Source organism: Chiloscyllium plagiosum, unplaced genomic scaffold, assembly GCF_037043375.1.
Source record: "Chiloscyllium plagiosum isolate Xiang-an unplaced genomic scaffold, Cpla_swu_hap1 HiC_scaffold_40, whole genome shotgun sequence".
NCBI lineage: Eukaryota > Metazoa > Chordata > Chondrichthyes > Orectolobiformes > Hemiscylliidae > Chiloscyllium > Chiloscyllium plagiosum.
Genome location: NW_028270178.1, coordinates 19011983 through 19035930, shown reverse-complemented (window position 1 = coordinate 19035930; position 23948 = coordinate 19011983). Strand labels below are relative to the sequence as shown.

At 40.6% G+C, this 23948-nt stretch overlaps 1 pseudogene; it reads left to right on the top strand.

Annotated features, from left to right (window-relative positions):
- The first annotated feature begins 7645 nt into the window (after window positions 1–7645).
- LOC148138370 (nucleotide-binding oligomerization domain-containing protein 2-like) lies at window positions 7646–21301 on the top strand (annotated as a pseudogene).
- The last annotated feature ends 2647 nt before the right edge of the window (window positions 21302–23948 follow it).

Genomic DNA, 23948 nt, shown 5'->3' with positions numbered 1-23948 from the left:
TAAGAGGAAAAAACTTGGAATTTGAGCTTCAAAGGCTGGAACTGAAAAGTCAACGACAACTTAATATGGCAGACCTGCTTCAACTATCACCAGTCCAGCTACCTTACCCGCAGCCCCAACCCGCCCCACTATTTCTCTTTCATCCCACTTCCGTCTCCACATGACTGATGAAGAGCTTCTGCGAAAATGTCGACACGCCTGCTCCTCAGATGCCGCTTGACTTCCAGTATTTTTCCAGCGCCACTCATTTTGACGTTAAAATGGCGTAGGTGGAGTTCAAATGTATGCTTAGTGACGGAGGGCAAACCCATTTTAGCCAAAAGCCTAGTGGAGATCTATTTAAATACGCCCAAGAGTTGATTAAATTCATTGAGTATGATGTTTAACCCTTTTTCATTACAGCTCAGAAACTGAATAAACAAAATGAATGGCCAGGGACTGCGCTCTTGTATTTGCATGACGATCAAAGGACGTATCTGGGGAGTATGAGGAGGCAAAGAAAACCGTGTTAAATGCACATGAGCTACTACCAGAAACGACCATTTTAGAAATCTAAGAGGGAACTTGATCAAACAAACATAGATTCTGAATGAATCAAACAAAGTTAATTTGATTGGTGAACACAGACATTTAAATTGATCAAACATATGACGCTCTGAGAGAGATGAGTATTTTGGAGGAGTACAATACTTCACTTCCTACAGTAGTGAACACTTATATGGAAGATCAGAAAATTAAGGCTCCAAGATTAGCTGCGTAAATGTTAGATGTGTATGAGCTTGTTCATAAATCAAAACTTTTCTTACAACCGCAATTTCAATTCATAAGTGATAGATATTGGTTAAAGGAGAAATCGTCAGATGGTAAGAGAAAATGAGATCTCAATAAAGACAGTGAAGATAGTTTAGCACATGATAAAAGTAAATCCATGAGGAGGAAGAGAAGTGAAAATGCTCAGATGGTTTCACTGTCATACAGTCGGCAACATGAAGTCGCAGTGTTGGTGGTTTTGAAAAATAAGCACTGGGAAGATGGATATGGAAAAAGTAGGATAACTCTGAGTTTTGTCGAAATGGTAAAGGAAAGCACACTGGAAGATATTGTGATGAAGTTGAATGTATAGACTGCAACTTTACGACAGAATGAATGCTGTTCGGAACCGAGATCTTACAAGTACCTGTGATATGAATAGATAGCAGTCCGACAGCGTACTGGAAATTTGAAAATATCTAACACTTGACTGTGAAAAGGCTACCTGAGTTGTGTTCTGTTTTGACAATAATTCGAATTTAACCAATCAGTGTAAATTATGTCCCATGATACTAAAACCCAATAGAGTTTAAATATATTGCTTTGCCAACATCAAACCAGTGAGTGATCACAGGTTAAGGATACTAAAATAAAATCTAGCATTTTGAAAATTGTGCAGAACGCCTACCGTCAGTTCAGGTAGACTCACGATCAAAGGTACTTTTTCAAATGAAGCATATTCACAGAAACAAAAACCCAGGGAGTTCACAGATGAAAGGAGACAGACACCGAAGACGTCAGCTGTTGTGTGGCATTAAATTAAGTTGATGTAATTTTCATGCCTGTCTTATTATAACAACTGATTGTTTTAGATTTAGACCCAACTGATAAGCAGTTAAGAGAAAGGGAGGCTTAGAGTTTTGAATACTTGTTGCTTAATTATCAATTTCAGCGTGAAACAATAAACTGCTACATTTTCCTTTAATAGTAGAATTAGGGAGTTATCTGTCACTCACATTTTAACAGATTACAAGATGACGTGAGCTTTTCTGGATGTTTGGTTGAATTAACAGGTGGGTTCTCCACCATGTCGTAACACTATGAATTTTTAAAAGAACGTAAAACTTGTCAGGTGTTGATTTATTGGAATGCACCAGATCTCTTCAATGAATTTACTTGCATGCATAAAGTTTACTCATGTATGCCAGAAGGAGCACGTAACCACATTAAAACTTTAAGAGATATAGGACCGTGTGAGAGATGGTGATGTATGTAATTTAGATGGAATATCGCCAGATGAAGTAGTAATACATAGTAATCATTGTGAGAAGAGAAGAGATCCTTTATGTAAAATGATTTGGAATGTCCAGTGAGAAGTGCTGAAGTGAAGATCAGGTTTCTAAATAAACTCTCGCCGAAAGACAAATGGGGTAGACTTTGGAAAATGTACTCTATCGTCTACTGGAATAGGTTGCAGGCTGGTGATACCCCAAAAGCCAGTCTTGTATATTGGTACAAACCCGTATTTGTTGTGTTATATGACTGACGCGCCTCAGCTAGTCACAACTGCAGATATGCAGAGCTATATCCAGCTTTGTGAAAGACAGCCACACTACCCCCAAACCCCCAATTCCACCAAAACTTAGCTTCCACCTCGGGAGCCCACAACCACTCAACCTCGACATTTAATTAATCCGTTTTCAAATCTCCCCGCCGCATTTCATTCCAGATCCAAATCCTGCGACTCGTCACCACCCTCTTGACCTGATAATGTTGTACATCTTTCTTCCCATCCCTTCACTCCATACTTCCCACAGACCAATCAAAATCACCACCTTACTTCTCCCACCTATCGCCATGCTAATTACCTTTCCCAAAGCTGCACTCGCTCCCTGTATTTATTTCTTAGCCCACTTTTACCTCCCCAACCCTGACGACTGATTATGCCTGTAATGTCGATTCACTTGCTATGCCCATGTTACCTGGCCTGCTGTGCTTCCTCCACTGTCATACTTTAGCGACTCTGTCCTGTCCAGCATCTGTAGTCGTCACCATCTCCAAATTTAACAGTATATCAATCAGTGTTCTGTCGTTTCGAGGACCTAATATTACTGCTCTGCAGTCTGGAAGACAAATAAGACCCACTCAAACAGTGGAAGCTTAGAGACAGAGCTAGGAAGGAAACAATGTGGAGAGATGAGTAATTAAGACTTTATCTTCACCAATTCACATGGACCGAGCTTTCGTGATGATCTCTTATACTCCTTCATTCCACCACTTCAGCCACATACGCCAGGCTACATGATGATTGGTTAAAGGATCAGAACTGGAATTGAGAAACAAATACTAGCCACATTCTCTCTCTCACGTACAGAGACAAAAACACACATACTTATTTTTTTCTCCAGTTTTAATTCACATTGCCAAAAAATGTACAGTTCCCAGAAAGTAACTTAATGATACTACATAAACATTTCAGTTTGGACATTATACATAATATGACCTTCCTTATTTGAGTATTTGAGTTGTTCGGTGGCTCAGTCAAAATGCAAAAAAAACATAACATTTGTTCGATCCAAAAAAACTCATCCCATTCCTAGAGAAGTTACAGATATTTTTTATCAGTCCAATGTTGTGAAATGGGTATATCTGTAGCAAATTCATCGTGTTTCATCAGCACAATTACTTTTATACTTATAATTTAGAGAGGAAAATGAAAAGACTTGTGACACAACATTCTTTCAGAACATGATGAACATGTATATCTGTATATTTTGGTGACGATTGTAAGAAAAAAGTTTAAGTTTTTATGAGAAGTCCCATGTCACCAGATTATAGTCCACCAGACTGATTTGGAATGGCAAGCTTTCAAAGTCCCTGCTCCGTCATAGGGAGCTACAAAGCAAAACAAAACACACAATACCAGGTTATAGGCGAACGAGTTCATTCGGAAATCCTAGCTTTTGGAGTGCTGCTGCTTCATCAGGTAGCTGTGGAGCAGGTTTGCAAGACACCGGATGTCAAGCAAAAGATATCAATGTTGCAACTGAAACAATATATTGGAAAAAAAAGCTAGAGAACACTTAAGTCTTTAATCAGTTAGAATTGAGGTGCAGATTTTGATTGATTAGTATGTACATATCTGCCCCAAGATAACTTAAGGTTTTATCAAAATAACGGTGACATCTTAAGTTAGACAATGCATTTAAGGTTTGAGGCCTTGTATTAAGTCTGTTTGAAATTCATCCTGAAGTTAGATTGGTTTCACTTCCAAAGTAAGAATTTACAAAATGCATGTGTTGTGTTATTTGTGACTTCGTCCATACCTGTTTAGTACCCATAACTTCACACTCTAACTTTTAAAGACAAATGGATTGGAAGGAGATATACAAATTCGAACTAAGTAGAACTGTACTAAGTAGAGTTTGGAGAGAAATTCAGATCATCCAGGTCAATGATGCTATCACAAAACTCGAAGGTTGCTTTGCCATGAAACTGGGCCTCCTTGTTCGAATTAAGGGTAATGCCAATGTGTCACCCGCTCCCCCGAATTTGGCACTGAGCGAGGCATTACACCCTTCAGTTCTGTCACTTATTCCTACAAAGCAATTTCCAATCAGACTAAACGGAGACTTCAGCCTACCAAGCAACTGATGCCTGAACATTCTCTGGGTTGTTGTAAAAATGACTGTGTTGGTGCAGGAACTCAGCAACTGAAGCATGACTCCAAATTCCTGAAATATTGTAAAGGGGTTAAATATCCATTTGCACTTAAATGCACCAGAAAATCTATAAAACATGAAATAGGCGACTGAGGTCATCCAAAGTACAATGAAACTGCAATTGAAAACATTAAAACTATCGAATTACTGCGGTTCAGGACCTCAGGACCTTTGTCGTTCTTACTGTCGTTCTGACCACAAAGTCTCCTCCGAGCCTGGCTAGTCAGTAAAATACACATGGGAGTGAGAACATGCAGCAATAAAATCAGGAGAAATGGAAATATTGGAGAAATCAGTAGATCAAACCAAGAAAATGCTTTCCATGTACTAGCAATATAATTATTTGACACAATGGACCCCCATTGTCTGTTGTGAAGTACAGAACATGATCGATATACAAAGGGCCGTGGGATGTTCTTGAAGCAGAACAGCACGGTCAAGCTCACCATGATAACACTGGCTGTCTTCCTGGTGCAATACGTTGTGTTCAGATTCCGACAACAAATTGCTCAAAAATGATCAAAGGTAAAAGCCACAGTGAACCTAACAAAGTAATCGATACTCGTGGGAGATATAGAAAGTGAGGACTGCAGATGCTGCAGATCAGAGCTGATAATGTGTTGCTGGAAAAGCGGATCAGGTCAGGCAGCATCCAAGGAGCAGGAGAATTGACGTTTCAGGAGCCTGAAGAAGGGCTCATGTCCGAAACGTCGATTCTCCTGCTCCTTGGATGCTGTCTGACCTGCTGCGCGTTTCCAGCAACACATTATCAACTCGTGGGAGATAGATCGAGAACAAATATGCACATTGGAGGTTAGAGCAGGAAGGAGTCCCACCAATAAAGTGCTGCCACAAAGAGACAAGATTACGTTGCACATAATCACCATGAGATCTGCTGCAGCCATGGCCAACAGATAGCAAGTGATACATTTAGAGAGACTGTACCTTCCCCGAGACAAGATGCCAATTAACAGGAGGTTTACTATGAGGAAAGATAAACAGATTTAAACAAGGATCACGATTCGAATTTTTAATTCTCTAGGGTATAGGAGTTACTGGCTTGGCCAATATTTATTGTAAAATCATAGAATTCGTATAGGGTAAGAAAAGGCCATTCCAAAATTCAAGTCCACACTGAACCTTTAAATAGCATCAGAGCAAATACCATACCTATGTTTCCTATGTCTAATGCACGTGACCTTCACATACCTGAGCACTACGGGAAATACAGCATGGCTAATTCACCTAAGCTGCATAGTTTTCATTTGTGGAAGGAAACCAGAGCACCAGGAGGAAACTCATGCAGAATCACGGAGAACATGTGAACTCACACAGATAGCCAAAGAATGTGGAATCGTATCAGGACACGTGGTCCTGTGAGGCAGCAGTACCAATCCCTGAACCGCCATGCTTACCTTCACTGCTGAGCCATCGTACTATCCTCAACCACTGAATCAGTATGACAACTGTCCTTCCCGATGTGCCCCGAGGAATGTTAGGACTCAACCACATTGCAGTTGGGCTCGAAACCTATGTATGAGACCAAAATAGCATAGAAAATTGCAACAGGATTCTGCTGCTTGACTCTTTGATCCTGCACCAACATTCAAAATGATCTTGGCTGATTCAACACCCCTCCCATCCGCTATCGTGTCATTTCCCCACAGCCCTTCATTGCCCGACTGCTGAAGAAACTATCTGTCTCAGCCTTAAATAGAGACAGCGATTGTCTTGCCATAGCTCTCTTTAGCAGTGATTATCAAAGATATAGAGCCCACTAAGAGAATAAATTCCTCTTTATCTCAGTGTGAAACTTTTTATTCTGGGTCAGTTCTCTCTTTTTCCAGTCTCTAGTGAAGGGAAAGCAATACCTTTTCTTCCTCAGGATGCGAAAGAAATTCAGCATGTCCACAATGACCCTCACTAACGATTACACATGCACCATAGGAAACATTCTAACTGCATGCATCAACGTTTGGTACAGCAGCTGTTCTCCACAGATCCATAAGAAAATACAGAGAGGCGTGAATGCAGTCTAGACTATCACACAAGCTGACTACCCACCCATTGACTCTGCACTTGTCAATTCTGCGGAAAAGCAGTCAGCAACTGGAAAGACCCCTCCCATCCTCGTTATAATCTCTTGCAGACACTTCTGTCAGGAAGAAGATGCAGATTCTTAAACATTTATAGCAGGATGTTCAAAACCGGCTTCATCCCCGTAATTATTAGACAGCTAAATGGACCTGTCAAGTTTCAAATCTAATGTTGCTCTTGCTATTTGTCCAGCTCCCATGCAGACATAAATCTGTTTGCTTCATTCTGTTCAATCACCCTACAAGCTGTGGGGAGAAAGTGAGGTCTGCAGATGCTGGAGATCAGAGATGGAAATGTGTTGCTGGAAAAGCGCAGCAGGTCAGGCAGCATCTAGGGAACAGGAGAATCGACGTTTCGGGATTCCTGAAGAAGGGCTAATGCCCGAAACGTCGATTCTCCTGTTCCCTAGATGCTGCCTGACCTGCTGCGCTTTTCCAGCAACACATTTCCATCTCTACAAGCTGTGGGCCCTTGTACATTATGATCTGTCCTTACTTCAACTAAAACAAAAGTCCACATGTGAGAACAATGCAACAAATCAGATAAATCAAATCAGGCATCCTCGTAGCATTGACCCTGTCAAGCCCCTGACGTATCCTATGTGTCACAGTGAGATCATCGCACGTTCTTCTAAACTACAGTGAGTAGAGTCCCAGGAGAAAGTGAGGACGCAGATGCTGGAGATCAGAGTCGAAAAGTGTGGTGGTGGAAAAGCACAGCCGATAAGGCAGCATCTGAGGAGCAGGAAGATCGAGTTGCATTGTTCATTTGACACCCCTCCCATTTTGGGATCATCTGATCTAACCTCTGAAATTGAAATAAATATCTCAGATAATTGGACCAAACAGATGTGGTACTGCAGATGTGGTATCACCAACACTTTGTAAGTAAATTACAGTAAAACCCTTCTACTGCATACTTGTGTAGGCTAGATCAGGTAAAGACAGCAACTGTGCTTCACGAGAATACAGTAGGTAATCAGGTCGTGTTTTACAGCAACTGGTGATGGATACATGGTTACTGTTCAACTAGCTTTTCATTGAATTCAAAATTCACTAATTGCTATGATGTAAGACATGTCCCAAGAACTTTCCCCTGATATTCTGGATTACTCGTCCAGTGACATCATCACTGCACTACTGTCTCGAATTACCCTGGTCTCTATCGGATATTTCAGGTTATCTCCTCATACCTCTTTGCTGAGTATTCATGTCACAAATATGTGGTGGGTTGCAATCGAAGTTAATGTGAGGAGCAACTGAACTGTTAATTATGAGTACTGCAATTGAAACAAACATTAAAAGCCTACACTGAATCTCTTTTTGAACAGATGTTAACCTTAGCGGGCTAGATGCATAATATGCTTCATAATTAGAATGGTATTTCCGATATCTATGTCATGTGCAATTAAATTAGTACTCCCCAGCTTACTCCAACATACCACCTTACGTGATTGTAATAGCTCTTTCAATTCATTTTTATTTTCATCTGGAAGATAACTCAATAATTTATCCCGGATTTTAGAAACATTGTCTAAGTAAATTGGAGGAATTTCCAAATCAGAATCATCTAAACTTGCATCTTCTCTCCATGTGATTTTGATTTCCTTCCCGACCAAAATACATTGTAAACACGTTCACATGGTACATTCAGTGCTATTTCTTTCTATCTGGTATTCGTAACAAATTATCACCTCACTCAACTGCTTCTAATTTCAAAAGATCCACTAAGTTTTGCATTTAAAGTTTCTTTGATCACTGTGAGTAACTTTGACAATTTATCTCCACGAGCAAAATTGTGCAGTTTTCATCACGTCATTTTTCATCACGTGATGCGCTGCTTTCAAATGATGTCTATCCAGTTCAACTGCTCTATTTATACATTCTGTATGATTTGAAACATTGTTCAAATGTGTGCTCTCTGATTTCTGACTTACCCATTTATCTGCAATTAACTTCAGGGGTCCCCTTTTACCTGTCCTCGAGCTCTTCACTTCCAACTGACGCCGGGACATTAACCACTTCAACCTGTCTACCTCCCTCCCCCACTCCAACCTCTCACCCTCACAACGTGCAGCCCTCCAATCCTTCTGCTCCAATCCTGACTTCACCATCAAGCTAGCAGATAAAGGGGGCGCAGTGGTAGTCTAGCGCACTGACCTCTACACAGCTGAAGCCAAACGCCAACTCGAAGACACCTCTTCCTACCACTCCCTCGACCATGACCCACCCCATCACAAAACCATCATCTCCCAGACCATACAGAACCTCATCAACTCGGGAGATCTCCCAACCACAGCTTCCAACCTCATAGTCCGGGAACCCCACACTGCCCAGTTCTACCTCCTTTCCAAGATACACAAGCCGGAACAACATGGCCGACCCATTGTCTCAGCATGCTCCTGCCCCACTGAACTCATTTCTACCTACCTCGAGACTGTCCTATCCTCCCTAGTCCAGGAACTCCTTTCATACGTTCGAGACACCACCCACACCCTCCACCTCCTCCAAGACTTCCATTTCCCCAGCCCCCAACGCTTCATCTTCACCATGGATATCCAATCCCTCTACACCTCCATTTGCCATGACCACGGCCTACAAGCCATCCGTTTCTTCCACTCCTGCGCCCACATCTCCTCCCTCACCTCCATCCAAGGCCCTAAAGGAGCCTTCAACCTCCATCAAAGTTTTACCTGCACATCCACTGATATCATTTATTGTATCTGTTGCTCCCGATGCGATTGGGGAGACTGGACGCCTCCTAGCAGAGCGCTTTAGGGAACTACTCCGGGACACACGCACCAATCAACCACACCGCCCTCTGGCCCAACATTTCAACTCTCCCTCCCACTCTGCCGAGGACATGGAGGTCCTGGGGCTCATTCACCGCCGCTCCCTCACCACCTGACGCCTGGAGGAAGAACGCCTCATCTTCTGCCTCAGAACACTTCAACCCCAGGGCATCAATGTGGACTTCAACAGGTTCCACATTTCCCCTTCCCCTACCTCACCCCAGTTCCAAACTTCTAATTCAGCACTGTCCCCATGACTTGTTCTGACTTTTCCTACTTGCCTATGTTCTTTTCCACCTATCCACTCCACCCTCCCCCCGACCTATCAACTTCATCCCCTCTCCCACTCATCTATTGTACACTATGCTACTTTCTCCCCACCCCACCCTCCTCTCACTTATCTCTCCACCATTCAGGCTGTCTGGTTGTATTCCTGATGAAGGGTTTTTGCCCGAAACGTCGATTTTACTGCTCCTCGGATGCTGCCTGAACTGCTGTGCTCTTCCAGCACCACTAATCCAGAATCCCGATGGTACTGACCTTAGCTATTCATTTTATGTATGCCTCAAGGTTTCATAAATCTTAAAATTTCACCCCTCAACCTTCTATGCACAGTAAAATAGCCCAAGCCTATTCAGCCTCTTGTTATAAAGTAAACCCAAGGCCTGATAACTTCCATGTTTATCTTGTCTGCACCCTCTCCAATTTAATGATATCATTCCTAAAGCAAGGAAGTTAGAATTCTACCTCAACATTTTAAAACTTCTCGCACTCATGTCCTGTAAAACACCATGATGTCCCAAACCCTTTAGTGAATGTTCCGAGTAATGAAGGCAAGCGTGCCAAACGGCTTCGTCAATACGCTGTCTCCTTGTGACAAAACTTTCAAGGAACTATGCAGCTGAACCTTTTGATCTCTCTTTTCTACAACACCCCTCAGTGCCTGACCATAAACTCGAGAAGTCTTGTCATTTTTCATCTTATCAAGAGTGCAACGCCTTCCATTTATCTAAATTAAAATCTGTCTGTCACTTCCGGATACACTGCTTTAAGTGATGAAGATCCCTTTGTACTCTTAGATACACTTCTTCATTGTCCACTATATTGCCAATTCATATGTCATTCGCAAACTTAGTAACCATGCTTCATGCATATTCATTCAAATAGCTTCTATAAAGCAAGAATAAAATATAAATTATAAAGAGTTGAATTTGTCATCGATTAATTCATTTCAATGGTCATTGATTCCTTCAGCAAGGAGACAGGCCCTTTGGCTCAACTCGTCCATGCCGACCAAATATATCTGTCCAGACTAACCCCGCTTCCCTGCACTTGTTCCATATGCTTCCAATCCTTTATCCATATATTTTCCCAAATACATTTTAAATGTTGTTAATGTACCCAGCTCCAACACTTCCGCTGGCAGTTCATTCCATACATGTTAAAAAAAACCCCGGATGTTCCCTTTTATTCTTTCCCCTCTAACCTTAACCGGTGCTCTTCAGGCCACAATTCCCCAAATAATTCAATTTTGCATGCTTATACTGCATAAGCACTTTATATTTTCAAAGTGCTGCGATGCAGAACCAGTTTTCACAGTCCTGTGAGGCCAAGAAGAAATATAGTTTGTGAAGGCACAATGCAGACTGATGGTTCCTGACTCAGTTGAGTGTTGGAACCTTGGAACAGAAGCACGTCAGTCAGCCTTTTGAAAATGTGATTTAGCGTTGAAGTTATAATTTAATGGTTTGCACAATTCTTCAGACTGAAAGTCATTGTACAAACATGTATGTTAACAGCTTTTGAAGTGAGAACTGAAACACCTTGGAATGATTCAGACGCAGGCGTAACAGTTATTCTGCAAGGTAAGTAATAGAGTCATAGAGATGTACAGCATGGAAACAGACCCTTCGGTCCAACAAGTCCATGCCGACCAGATATCCCAACACAATCTCGTCTCACCTGCCAACACCCAGCCCATATCCCTCAAAATCATTCCTATTCATATACCAATCCAAATGCCTCTTAAATATTGCTATTGTACCAGTCTCCGCCACTTCTTCTGGCAGCTCATTCCATGCACGTACCACCCTCTGTGTGAAAAAGTTGCCTCTTACGTCTCTTTTACATTCCTCCCCTCTCACCCTAAACCTATTCCCTCTAGTTCTGGACTCCCTGACCCCAGGGAAATGTCTTTGCCTATTTACCCTATCCATGCCCCTCATAATTTTGTAAACATCTAGAAGGTCAAACCCGCAGCCTCCGATGCTCCAGGCAGCCCAGCCTGTTCAGCCTCTCCCTGTCGCTCAAATCCTCCAACCCTGGCAACATCCTTGTAAATCTTTCCTCAACTCTTCCAAGGTTCACAACATATTTCCGATAGGACGGAGACCAGAATTGCAAGCAATATTCCAACAGTGGCCTAACCAATGTCATGTACAGCCGCAACATGACCTCCCAACTTCTTTACTCAACACTCTGACCAATAAGGAAAGCATACCAAACGTCTTCTTCACTAATATTCATTGATAATTCCTGAAGAAGAGCTTATGCCCGAAACGTCGATTCTCCTGCTCCTTTGACACTGTCTGACATGCTGCGCTTTTCCAGCAACACATTTTTAAGCTCTGATCTCTGGCATCTGCAGTCCTCACTTTCTCATAGTCTTCTTCACTATCCAATCTACCTGCGACTCTATTTTCAAGCAACTATGAACCTGCACTCCAAGGTCACTTTGTTCAGCAACACGCCCTCAGACCTTACCATTATATGTATAAGTCCTGCAAAAATTTGCTTTCCCAAAATGCAGCACTTCCCATTTATCTAAATTAAAATTGCTGAACATCTTAGAGTCATAGTCATAGAGATATACATCACAGAAAGAGACCTGTCGGCCCAACCCTTCTATGCCAATCAGATATCCCAACCCCACCTAGTCCCAACTGCCAACACCCGGTCCATATCCCTCCCAATCCTTCCTATTCATTTACCCATCCAGATGCCTTTTAAATGTTCCAAATGTGTTAGCATCCACCACTTCATCTGGTATCTCATTCCCTGTAACACTCTCTGCGTGAAAAAAGTTTAGCCACCGATCACCTTTTTTAACCCTTTCAACCTAAACCAATGCTCTCTCGTTCTGAACTCCCCCACTGCAGGAAAGAAACTTTGTCTTTTTATCCTATCCATGCCCTCATGATTTTACAAACATCTATAAGGTCACCCTTCTGCCTCTGACACTCCAAGGAAAAGAAAAGCCCCAGACTTTTCAACCTTTTCCTATAGTTCAACATCCTTGTAAATCTTTTCTGAACTCTTTAAAGAATCAAATGATACACCAGATCTAAAGGCTGAAGTTCTAAATTGGAGCAAGGCTCATTTTGATGGTATTAGGCAACCACTTTCAAAAGCTGACTGGCGGCAGATGTTCGCAGGTAAAGGGATGGTAGGACAATGGGAAACCTTCAGAAATGAGATAACAAGAGTGCAGAGAAAGTATAGTCCTGTTAGGGTGAAAGGAAACGCTGGTAGGTGAAGTGAATGCTGGATGACGAAAAAATTGAGGGTTTGGTTAAGAGAAAGAAGGAGGCAAGTGTCAGGTATCGACAAGATAGCTCGAATGAATGATTAGAAGAGTAAAAATACAGTATGAGCATACTTATGAGAGAATCGGGAGGGCCAAACAAAAGAGGACATGAATAGCTTTGGCAAATAGAGTTAAGGAGAATCTAAAGGGTTTTTACAAATACATTAATGACCAAAGGGCAACTCAGGAGAGAATGGATCCCCTCAAAGATCAGCAAGGTGGCCTTTGCGTGGAGCCACAGGAGATGGAGGAGATATTATATGATTATTTTGCATCATTGTTTACACTGTAAAAGGACATGGAAGATATATAATGTAGGGAGACATGTGGTGGCATCTTTCAAAATGCCCATATGACAGTGTAGGAATTGCGGGATTGAAAGTCTTGAAACACTTAAAAGTGGATGAGTCCCGATGATCCGATCAGGTGTATCCTAGAACTCTGTGGGAAGGTAGGAAAGTGATTTCTGGGCACGTTGCTGTGATATTTGTATCATCGATAATCATAGGTGAGGTGTCCGAAGGTTGGAGGTTGGCTAACGTGGTACCACTCTTTAAGAAGAGTGCTAACAACTAGCCAAAGTACTATAGACCAGTGAGCCCGACGTTGGTGATGGGTAAGTTGTTGGATGGAATCCCGAGGGTCAGGATGTTCATGCATTCGGAAAGGCAAGGACAGATTAGGAGCGGTTTACATGATTTTGTGGATGGGGTGTCCTGTCTCACAAACTTGATTGAGTTTATTGAAGACGTAACAAAGATGATTGACGAGGGCAGAGCCGTGGACGTGATCTATATGGACTTCATTAAAGCGTTTGACAAGGTTCCCCATGGAAGACTGGGTTAGCACGGTCAGATCTCATGGAAAAGAAGGAGAACTAGCCACTTGCATACAGAACTGACTCAAAAGTAGAAGACAAAGGGTGGTGCTGGAGGGCTTTTTTTTTACTAGAGACCTGTGACCAGTGGAGTGTCACAAGAATCAGTGCTGGGTCCACTACTTTTCATCATTTCTATAAATGATTTGAATGTGAGCATAAGACGTATAGTTAATAAGTTTGCAGATGACACCAAAATTGGTGGTGTAGTGGACAGCGAAAAGGTTGCCTCAGATTACAACGGGATCTTGTCCAGATGGGCCAATGGGCTGAGAAATGGCAGATTGCAGTTAAATTAGATAAATGCGAGATGCTGCATTTTGGGAAAGCAAATCTTAGCAGGACTTATGCACTTAATGGTAATGACCTCGAGAGTATTGCTGAAGAAAGACACCTGGAAGTGCAGATTCATAGCTTCTTTAAAGTGGATTCGCAGGTAAATAAGTGAGTGAAGAAGGCGTTTGGTTTTCGTTCCATTACACGTCAGAATATTGAGTTCAGAAAAAAATGTTCAAATTATTCAAACTCTTCCTGTAGTTGAAATCATCCAACACTAGCAATATTCTTGTAAATCTTTTCTGAACTCTTTAAAGATTCAAAGGATGGACCATACCTCAAGGATGAAATTCTAAATTGGAGGAAGTTTCGTTTTGATGGCATTAAAGAATTTCTTTCAAAAGCTGATTGAATAGACATGAATAGATTTTTTTTCCAGACAATGATGTCAGTCAGGATTTTTTTTGGAAAATATAATGGGATAAATGTGCTAGATGTGTAAGGCAGCACTAACTTAAAATGGGATTTGCTGCGTACAAATGTTTCAGAAAATATTGAAACAAGAATGTTGTAATTAAGTGTGATGTAAATCTATTGGCGAGTGATGAATAATTTTGCATAAAGATAAGCAATAACTGCAAGGAGTTTTATTGTTTGTAGTTCAATTCCTTTGAGTTTGTTCGTTACTTTTTAATGAGAAAATGAATACGGGAAAACAATGTCAGAACAGTAATATGTTTCAAATATTTAGGCAATGTGTGCAAACATTGGACAGAATCCTGATGATTGGGAGAAGATACAAGGAGCAGCAAACAGCCCTAGAAGGAGACAAATAAATTGAAAAAGGGAATATGAAATGAAACTTGCCAGGTTCATTGAAACGACTAAGAAATGTTACAATTATAGAAAGCGAGTTTATGAGAAATGTTTGCCCACTGAAGACTAAAAGGGGGAACATTGTCAATGACTATGGGAGACAAGTTCAATATTATGCCTCAGTATTGCTGTTGGTTAAAAAAATGGACACTCACCGAGAGAAAAACCTGTAGCTCCTCCAGAACAAAGAGTTGACCCTGTCCACGTGTTGCAGATTGGCACATTCCAATGTTTGGGACTTACTTTCGAGGAAGCACTAAACCTTATGACAGTAGCCAGTAAGGTGCAGTGGGGAAAAATTACTGACTGAGCTGTTTCAGTCAAAGTTAAATGGGGGTCTGTTCTGTTATTGAACCCTTCCCAGTACTTCAAATATATGTAAATATTGACTTTGCAGAAAACAGAACTGGCTTTGTCTTGTTTGTTGGATTTGAATCAAACTCCAATGTTTATTTGTTTCTCCATGTGCTACCAGAATTGAACTGTTATGGTGACTATGTTTGTACATAAATAAATTTTTATGAATGAAGTATATTTTTGAATTTTAAAAAAAGTCTAAAGAAAATTTCATAGATGTCTGTCCTACTTGTTATGAATCCATGCCCACTGTCCCTGAGTAACTGAAAGTTTTGTGGTGCTCAGCTGATCCTTTATTATAGATTCTAGCAATATCCCCACCGCAGATTTTAGGCTGATTGCTTAGTATATCTCTGGTTTTCCTCTTTCATCCTTCCTAAGAAGCAGAGGGAAATGTGCAATTTTACAATCCAGGGGGATGACTCCCACATCGAGAGAACTCTGAAAGATTAGAGTCAGGGTGTCTACAATGTGCTGCGTGACAACCTTTAACATTCTCTAATACAAAATGCCAGGCCCCGAGATTGTGCCACTCATTAAATCCATTAATTTCCTCATTTACGATTATTTATGTAATTTGTGCTGAGTCCCTGTTCCTGTGCACAATTAATTTCCTGAGGACTTCCAGAAAACTATCATTCTTTTCTACTGTAAGCTGATAATATCCCCACTTATAGGCCTCAGTGGGTGAATACTTGCCCTGCCAACACACTTTTCTTGTATGACAATGACTTTTTTCATCATTTTGATGTCCCTGACAAGTATCCTTTCATTATCTATGTTAATAGTACTTAGAAACTTATTTGGGATTCTTTGCTGCAAATTGCACATTTATCATTTAGCAGGGTCTCGACTGTTTTTCCAGGTTTGTAAGCCTTTCTGGAAGTTTTATGCTGTCCCTTCTCTTGTCAGTTGTCCATCGCTGTTTTTTTCTTTTGTTAAATAATTTTACTTCTTCTCTCGGAGGGGTGCACAAAATGGCTTTTTACTGCATTAAATAAATATCGAGAGACAGTTAACTCTCTCGATGTAAGAACATAGTGTGGATTATTTATTATGGGAAGTTTTGCGCTGTGTAAATTTTTTGGAAATAAATACACTGTCAGGGTATTGAAAGAGGAAAATAGTAACCTGGGAAAATGAGCATGCTATTGAAAACGAATGAATTACAATTTCTGCATATTATTACAAGAGACGTGGTGTAAGAGCTTGTCAGTTTGTTTGCGAAATATTATAAATTGATGAAGAAACAGTGTTGAATAGATCGTTGATATTTAACAGCGATAAGCCAGCACGACCTGATGAAGTTCATCGAGGTATGCTAAAGGAAGGGAAAGTTAAAATTGTAGTGCAAATAGCCATAATCTTTCAGCCCTCCTGGATTTACGGCAAGTGTCAGAAGACTGGAAATTAACAAACATTTCAGCCATTTTCATGGAAAGTTATAAGGATGAACCCCGCAATTACTGACTGGGTTTCCAGATTCTTAGCTTGTTAAGATTACCACTTCTCCAGTGTTTTTCCCTATGACATAACTGGAATAAATCAGATGATCAATGTAACACTAATTTCACAGTAACAAGTACAGATATAAAAGTAAGTGTCGTGTGTCTATTTCTATATGGTATTTCTATCATTTATTGGTTAGCATTTTGATTCCTGTAATGCTCTTTTAAATATTGCTCATATGAATAGTCATGGTAAACTTGTGGAATATTTTAATTCAAGATGTCAAACAGACGCACAGAGACTACCTTCGCAAAACGAATGAGAACTTAACAATCACTGGAGAAAACATAAGCGTGCAGAGATTTCCACTGAGTGAAAGATATACCAAAGTAACAAATGGTGGGCGGCACAGTGGCAGAGTGGTTAGCACTGCTGCCTCAGAGTGCCAGAGACGCGGGTTCAATTCCCACCTCAGGCGACTGACTGTGTGGAGTTTGCACGTTCTCCTCGTGTCTGTGTGGGTTTGCTACGGTTTCCTCCCACAGTCCAAAGATGTGCAGGTCAGGTGAATTGGCCATGCTAAATTGTCCGTAGTGTTAGGTAAGGCGTATATGTAGGGGTATGGGTGGGTTGCACTTCGGCGGGTCGGTGTGGACTTGTTGGGTCGAAGGGCCTGTTTCCACACTGTAAGTAATCGAATCTAAAATTGTTGTTTCATTGGGTGAGCAGGAACAAACACACAATACACTGAAGAACAGGAGTACGGAAGTGAAGAATTGTGGAGGAAAGCTGAGCAAAATCATCTGGAAGAAATGCCGTGAGATAGGTGACTGAGAAAACATTGCAATCAGACAAGAGGGACTGGCACAACTGTCATCATTGGACCTTCAGGTTTGGAAAAACTATCACGATACAAATAAAATGTTTGGGCAGCAGGTGAAATGTACAAATATATAATCTTTCAATTTACAGCTCAGCAATTGAATTCCATCGACGGGGAAACCTGCTTAAATGAACTGATAATAGATTTCTTCCCCAATTCACAAACTACTTAGAGTTTCTGTGGACAAACCAGAGAAAATATTGTTCATATTCGATTACTTGGATCTTTTCCAGAAAAAGATCGATTTAACTAACACACAAACAGCAATGATCATGAAACTCAAAGTTTCGGGCCTGAACATTTTTGTGAAATATCCCACATTGTGTGCAGGCTTATAAAAGGAAGATTGCTGAAAGGCTGCTCAGTGTTGGGAAGAAGTTCCCCATGGAAACAGCATTCTCTTGGAAATGTCGAATTTAATCGAGTTGTCGATATCCTGGGATTCAGTGCAGACACGATGAAACAACATTCTCATCGCTGCTCTGCAGCTAGACAGTTTGCTTCAGATTATATCAAGCAGGATGAGAAATTATACACCATGTGCCATAATCCTCGCTTCTGCTCGGTTCTATGTTCAATCCAGGAAACCTAGCAGAAAGAAGGAGCCCAGATACCAGCATTCACAACCTGTACAAGGGTACTTCTCATTTACCTCACGTGTCTTCTGAAGAACTGTTGTTATGATAATGTCTTTGCTCACGATATGCTTCTGAAATTGAGTAGTTTGGCCTAATGGGGAATTTGCACCAAAACCATCGTGTTTAAAAGAAGCCAATTCAAAAAGCAACAGATCCTTATTTCCAATTTCATCTCTGGATTTATGATGGAAATTCGTGGCAATACTGGTTTTGGCTAAGTGTTCACTCACTCCATTTTGAAGGATTTTATCACTGCACTATTTAAATGTCAAAGTGCCCCAGTAGGCCAAGTGAGGCGAATGCTTCCTGAATGGTGCAATCGCAATGATGACAGGTCTAAGTTTTTTTCACTTTTTTTTTATTGGACTCTCATCACCAAATTAAATGAAACAGCCTCGATTTTGCTGGGGGTACAGCACTCTGAAACAGCTTCAAATGTATCAGACTGGCTGAAAGACAAAATCAACAGCTGTATGAAGAATTTGAAAAGTGAAAATAACCAAAAAGGACTCTTTGAAATGTTGTATTGTCTTCTTGAATTTGGAGATGTAGCACTAATGGAAGATGTCTTAACTCCAGTGAAGACATTACGATTTACAAAATGCCCACTTAAAATGTTTGACTGTACAGTTCTAACAAAAGCCTTAATGTTGGTAAAGGAGATTGAAGAGCTGGATCTGGACAGTTTTCTGGGATAGGAAATGAGTGCAGTCAGCAGCTGAATCCAGTGCTACAAAAATGTGAGGTACTTAGGTAATGCAATGCAATTATTTAATAACATTATTGCATCATAATGTGATGGAGCAAACTGTTGAGTAATGTTTATAAATAGTCTCTGCAAAATTAATCAAGAACACGGTTTTGTCTTAACATTCAGAGAAATGACATGAAATCAATAAACATAATCAAACCATCGGTTTAATACCATCTCGTGCAACAGTCTGTCAGTAAATAGATTTTAACAATAACACATTAGGATTTTGTACACAGTTAAAACGAATCTGATTCATTGATTTAATCACTGAAATATTCATCTTGTAGGCACATTAAACATATTTTACGGTATATTATTTGGTAAGCGTTGGCCCTCAATCATTAATAGTTTTGCTCAACAAAAATTGCTTAAGGTCAGATTTTAAATTAACACCTGACGTAGCATTCACTGCCATTTGTAGAAAAAAGTTTCAAACTTCTACCATCCTTTGTGTGGAAAAGGCTTCCTCACTTCTCTCCTGAATGGTTTGGCCCTAATTCTCAGAACGTGCTCATAATTCTAGAATTCTCACACAGTGGAAATTCATTTCTAGAATTCTTCTTTTCTTGAACAACAAACTGCAGGTTATTAATAAATTAGATGAGAATCAAGACCCGTAATAAAATGCCACGGGGAGATCCGACTTGAAACGTGTCTCATACCACAAAGAGCCAATCAGATTATTTCCTTGGTAAATAAATTATTTTCTTACTCGCCAGATTGGTTTTGAAGACTCTGCTGTATTTCAACGTCAATAACTTTATTCAACCGTATTATATTGTAGCACATTTTGAGACTGATTTATTATAAAGTATGGCAAATTCTTGCTCCATTTGTACAGTTACAATAGGATAAAGGCTCTGTCGTTTCTGGGAGCCAGTAATATTCTCACATCAAAACAGTTAGACACAAGCCATGGAACGAAATCTAAATTGTACTTTTTTTTTCATATCCTCTATCTCCAAACCACCAGTAACAGAACATTTCTAATCCTACTCATTTCTACCTGTGAATTTCTTTTAATTCTTTATTAGTCTCAACAGGAATAAATCGGGCGATTTGGGAGCGATATGTCGCTCTGCCATTCTGAAGAAGGAACATTGCAAAATACGGACATTATTGTAAGTAATTATGTTTGAAATGTAAAACAACACATTATTGATCCACACAAATTTTAAATTCTGTGTTAGTAAATAGCAAATCATACTTTTTCAGTTGGATTATTCTGGTAATAGTTTAGACATAAGAATGGCATATAAAGCAACTGTTACAATTAATTTGGAAAATAAATGTGATTGTTTGCAAGTTGGCATTTATTTTGACCTTTGCCTCTCCGTATGTGTCATATGTTACCGTAAATACAACTTGTTTTATTTTTCATTCAATGCAGTTTAAAATCCAACACTCTCACATATGACTCTGCAGAAATCCTAATCTCTGCTTTCTGTGAAAATACTGTGCTGCTAAAACTGGACATCAGCAATGATGACCTAAATGGTGACCATACCAACAAGCTGACAGATAAATCTATTCATTCATTAACCCAGTTCATTCAGGGTAGTACGCAAATGAAAGAAATCAAGTAAGTTTGTTATTTAAAATTTCTTTGAAGGGAAAATGTTCTTCTTCCATAAATTATTTGCATTGATTTGCAGGATATACACAAATTAATAGATTTTTTAAATGAATTGTATCACCTCTGACAACAGTGACTGAAGGATTGAATGTGCAACAGAGTCCTAACATAAAGGCCTAGAAAATACTTTAAGACATCTCTGCCAACTCTAACAGTTTTGCACTAAGACACAAAACATACTGGTTTAAAATTTATTACTGCTTCCTTACAAGCACGCGATCACTCCCCTGGAATGCTGTCACAAATAGTTACCCTGGAAAATGAGACTAGGTCAGGTTGGAATGTCTGGTCGGTGCAGATGAGTACACCCAAAGGATCTATTTCCGTGTTGCATGACTCTAAATCACAATTAAGAAATTCAAGACATGTGTACTGGCCAGTGATGTGTGTATCTCATGGATAAAAACAATATTTGTTTAAGTTTGCAGTAAAAACAATCTCTTAAAACAAAGTAAAATCATTAGCCATTGTCAATCTCAGAAGCTGCTACTTATCAGTAATTATTGTGATTTATTTTTCAGATTGATAAACAATCAATTTTCTGAGGAAGGACTGACAAAACTGAAGTTGATTCGTGCATTGAATGGTTTAATTGTAATAAAAGAATGAAGGAGCGTGAATACATTTTTTCTAATGATTTGGTCTGTATTGTGGGATATGCTTTTTAGAATCAGTCCCTGAACAAAATGCGTTTACGGAGTCATACTAGACACTGGAATAGCCTGTGCATCATACAAACAGATAAAAAAGACCTCGCACAAACTCGTTTCACAATCCCCAGATTCCAGAGAGTCCTCAGTGTCATAGAGGCATACAGTATGGAAACAAACCCTTCGGTCCAACATGTCCATGCCGACCAGGTATGCTAAAAAATGTATTCCCATTCGACAGCATTTAACCCATATCCATCTAAACCTTTCCTATTCATGTACTCATCCAGATGTCTTTTAATTGTTGTAATTGCACAAGCCTCCACTATTTCCTGTGGTGGGTCATTCCATACACCCATACACCGACTATCTGAACACGTTAGATCCCTTTTAAATCTTTCCTCTCTCACCAAACTCCTATGGCCTTTAGTTTGAGTCTGCCCCACCCCAGGAAAAAGACCTTGTCTATTCACCATACCCTTACCTCTTATGATTTTGTAATCTTCTGTCAGGTCACCTCCCCCCCCCCCCCCCCCCCCCCCCCCGCCCATTCTCCAAACCTCCAGGGAAAATAGCCACAGCCTATTCAGACTGCTCTGAAAGCTCAAACCCTAAAACCCTGGCAACATCCTTGCAAATCTTTTCTGATCCCTTACACGTTTCACAACATCTTTTACCCAATATCATGCTACTTCACGAATATAATTGAACTAACACACTCCACAAGATAGAGGAGTAGATGAGAACATTCAATCCATCGAGTCTGTTCCGGCATTTAATCATGGATGATATATTTCCCGACACTGGATCTCCCAGTCTGATGGTTTTGACAAATATTGATAAGTCATCAGGTGTATTCAGGAAGGGAGTCAATGCAATCTCCCAAGAAATAAGAAATTTCCGCTCTCAGAGAAACCACGATCTAATTAATAATGGTACTGTTGTCCTCTTCGCTAATATTCAAGACAACCGAATTCACAAAAAGAACATTTAGAACATAGACCATAGAAAAGTGCAGCTCAGACCAGGCCCTTTGGCTCACGATGTTGTGAAGAGAGATAATCCTAATGTAAAATATACTGACTTAACCTACACACCCCTCAACTCATTGCTATCCATGTGCATTTCCAGCAGTCGCTTAAATGTCCCCACTGACTCTGCTTCCACCACTACAGCTGGCAATGCATCCTATCCACAACTCTGCGTAAAGAACCTACCTCTGATGTCTCCTTTATACTTTCCTCCTAATGTCTTCAAACTATGACTTCTCGTACCAGTCAATCCTATCCTCGAGAAACTTCTCTGGCTATTGATTCTATCTATTCCTCTCATTACTTTGTGCACCTCGATCAGGTCTCCTCTCTTCCTCCTTCTCTCCAGAGAGAAAAGGCTGAGCTTATTCAAACTTTCTTCATAAGACAAACCCTCCAGTTCAGGCAACATCCTGGTAAACCTTCTTTGCTGCCTCTCCAAAGCCCCTGTATCTTTCCTATAGTAGGGCGACCAGAACTGGACACAATATTCCAAGTGTGATCTCACCAGGCACTTGTAGAGCTGAAGCAAAACCTCACGACTCTTAAACATGATACGCCTGTTAATGAAAGCCAAAATACCATATGCTTTCTTAACAACCCTAACCACTTGGTTGCAAATTTGAGGGATCTATCTACTTGCACTCCCAGATCCCTCTGTTTCTCCACACTGCCAAGAATCCTGTCTTTAATCCTATATTCAGCATTTGAGTTCGATCTTCCAAAGTGCATCACTTCACCTATATCCAGGTGGAACTCCATCTGCCATTTCTCAGCCCAGCTCTGCATCGATGACACTCCAACCTTAGGTGTCATCTGCAAATTTGCTAACCCACACCTCAACCTCCTCATCCACGTCATTTATAAAAAAACTACAAAGAGCAGAGGTCCGAGAACAGAGCCCAGCAGGACCCCACTCAACACTGACCTCCAGGCAGAATACTTCCCATCTCCAACCACTCTCTGCCTTTTGTTAGCCAGCCAATTCTGAATCCAGATGGACAAATCTCTCTGTATCCCATACTTCCTGACTTTATGAATGAGCCTACATGGGGAACCCTATCAAAGGTGCTGAAGTCCATATCCACATCCACTGCTCGACCGTCGTCGATCTGTCTTGCCAATTCCTCTAAGAACTCTATAGGACTTGTGGGGCATGACCTGCCCCTCGCAAAGCCATGCTGGCTGCCTTTAATCACACTGTACTTTGCCAAATAGTCATAAATCCTATCCCTCAGAATTCATTCCACAACTTTGCTGGCCACAGACGCAAGACTGGCTGGTCTGTAATTGACAGGGTTTCCCTATTACCCTTCTTGAAAAAAAACAACATTTGTGTCCTTCCAATCCTCCGATATGGCTCCTGTGGAGAGTGAGGAGGCAAATATTCTCGCTAGAGGTTTAGCAACCTCCTTTCTCGCTTCCTGGAGCAGACTAGGATATATCTGTTCTGGACCTAGACAGTTATCAATCTTAATGTTTTCCAAAATTTCTAACATATCAACTTCATCAATGTTGATCTGGTCAAGATTGTATCCCAGCCCCTCCAAGTTTTCATTTGCAACAAAATCCCTT